The sequence below is a fragment of the Pristiophorus japonicus genome, unplaced genomic scaffold, assembly GCF_044704955.1.
Source record: "Pristiophorus japonicus isolate sPriJap1 unplaced genomic scaffold, sPriJap1.hap1 HAP1_SCAFFOLD_247, whole genome shotgun sequence".
In the NCBI taxonomy this organism is placed as follows: Eukaryota; Metazoa; Chordata; class Chondrichthyes; family Pristiophoridae; genus Pristiophorus; species Pristiophorus japonicus.
The window spans coordinates 495,001-497,500 of NW_027252199.1; the positions used below are offsets into that span (position 1 = coordinate 495,001).

General features: G+C 49.4%; 2 pseudogenes; both read left to right on the plus strand.

Moving 5' to 3' along the window:
• The first annotated feature begins 725 nt into the window (after nucleotides 1–725).
• LOC139246446 (5S ribosomal RNA) lies at nucleotides 726–844 on the plus strand (annotated as a pseudogene).
• An 874-nt stretch (nucleotides 845–1,718) lies between these two features.
• LOC139246419 (5S ribosomal RNA) lies at nucleotides 1,719–1,837 on the plus strand (annotated as a pseudogene).
• Nucleotides 1,838–2,500: the final 663 nt, after the last annotated feature.

The window sequence follows — 2,500 nt, forward strand, 5'->3', positions numbered from 1 at the left end:
GCAAGGGGCGAAAGAACACAGAACAAGAAAATAAGTTGGCAAAAAAACACACGCTGGCGCAGGCACACCAGGACGCAGCAACAGAGAGGAGAGACAAGGTGCAGAGAAACCTGAGAGGGACAAACAGCAAGAGAACAAAGAATCGTGCAGGAAGAGCTGCAATTCAATGCAGGAAAAATGTAAAGCCAACTAGCATACTGCTGGAATGCATGTGTGTTCATGTGAGGAGTGTTGCAAATCAGAATGCCAAGTAGCAGGCGCCACTTGCCACATGGGGTTCCGAAATGTGGCGACAACAGCGATCTGGCTTAAAAATTGGTCGGATTGGAAATGAAACAACCCTGGCGATTTGGGGGCGATGGAACCTTTTTTGGGGGAGGAGAGATTTGGGGATGGGGAGATTTGGGGGAGAGCGATTTGAGGGGATGAGAGATTTCGAGGTTGGCGAGCGTGAGATTGGGGGGTGAGTGAGTGAGTGAGTGATTTGTGGGTGAGTGAGGGAATGGTGAAAGTCATGCAGTTTTGAAGCTTGAGGCAAGGCAATGAAGGATAGGGCTTGTCGTTTGTTTGTGTGGGAGTCAGAGCAGCAAGAGGTGGGTGTGGCGGAAGGAAAATGGTGAAATGAATCTTGAGTGCTGATTATTTGCATGAATGCATGGAAGGAGAAGAAGAAGTGAAGAACAGCCTTATGTCCGTTTAAGTAAAGAGAAAGCCATGACATCGTTGCCTACGGCCACACTAGTCTGAAAACGCCCGATCTCGTCTGATCTCGGAAACGAAGCAGAGTCAGGCCTGGTTCGTACTTGGATGGGAGACTGCCTGGGAATACCAGGTGCAGTAGGCTTTTGCTGCCATCCACAGGCTGCTCATGCTTCTGCACACAGAGAGCCGTTGATCCATCAACAACCTGTTTGCTGCTCCCTCTCTCACTTTGCTTTCACCATTTCTTTCCTGCACATTCTCCTGCTGCTACACATATGTGAGGGGGTCGACGCAAGGGGCGAAAGAACACAGAACAAGAAAATAAGTTGGCAAAAAAACACACGCTGGCGCAGGCACACCAGGACGCAGCAACAGAGAGGAGAGACAAGGTGCATAGAAACCTGAGAGGGACAAACAGCAAGAGAACAAAGAATCGTGCAGGAAGAGCTGCAATTCAATGCAGGAAAAATGTAAAGCCAACTAGCATACTGCTGGAATGCATGTGTGTTCATGTGAGGAGTGTTGCAAATCAGAATGCCAAGTAGCAGGCGCCACTTGCCACATGGGGTTCCGAAATGTGGCGACAACAGCGATCTGGCTTAAAAATTGGTCGGATTGGAAATGAAACAATCCTGGCGATTTGGGGGCGATGGAACCTTTTTTGGGGGAGGAGAGATTTGGGGATGGGGAGATTTGGGGGAGAGCGATTTGAGGGGATGAGAGATTTCGAGGTTGGCGAGCGTGAGATTGGGGGGTGAGTGAGTGAGTGAGTGATTTGTGGGTGAGTGAGGGAATGGTGAAAGTCATGCAGTTTTGAAGCTTGAGGCAAGGCAATGAAGGATAGGGCTTGTCGTTTGTTTGTGTGGGAGTCAGAGCAGCAAGAGGTGGGTGTGGCGGAAGGAAAATGGTGAAATGAATCTTGAGTGCTGATTATTTGCATGAATGCATGGAAGGAGAAGAAGAAGTGAAGAACAGCCTTATGTCCGTTTAAGTAAAGAGAAAGCCATGACATCGTTGCCTACGGCCACACTAGTCTGAAAACGCCCGATCTCGTCTGATCTCGGAAACTAAGCAGAGTCAGGCCTGGTTAGTACTTGGATGGGAGACTGCCTGGAAATACCAGGTGCAGTAGGCTTTTGCTGCCATCCACAGGCTGCTCATGCTTCTGCACACAGAGAGCCGTTGATCCATCAACAACCTGTTTGCTGCTCCCTCTCTCACTTTGCTTTCACCATTTCTTTCCTGCACATTCTCCTGCTGCTACACATATGTGAGGGGGTCGACGCAAGGGGCGAAAGAACACAGAACAAGAAAATAAGTTGGCAAAAAAACACACGCTGGCGCAGGCACACCAGGACGCAGCAACAGAGAGGAGAGACAAGGTGCATAGAAACCTGAGAGGGACAAACAGCAAGAGAACAAAGAATCGTGCAGGAAGAGCTGCAATTCAATGCAGGAAAAATGTAAAGCCAACTAGCATACTGCTGGAATGCATGTGTGTTCATGTGAGGAGTGTTGCAAATCAGAATGCCAAGTAGCAGGCGCCACTTGCCACATGGGGTTCCGAAATGTGGCGACAACAGCGATCTGGCTTAAAAATTGGTCGGATTGGAAATGAAACAATCCTGGCGATTTGGGGGCGATGGAACCTTTTTTGGGGGAGGAGAGATTTGGGGATGGGGAGATTTGGGGGAGAGCGATTTGAGGGGATGAGAGATTTCGAGGTTGGCGAGCGTGAGATTGGGGGGTGAGTGAGTGAGTGAGTGATTTGTGGGTGAGTGAGGGAATGGTGAAAGTC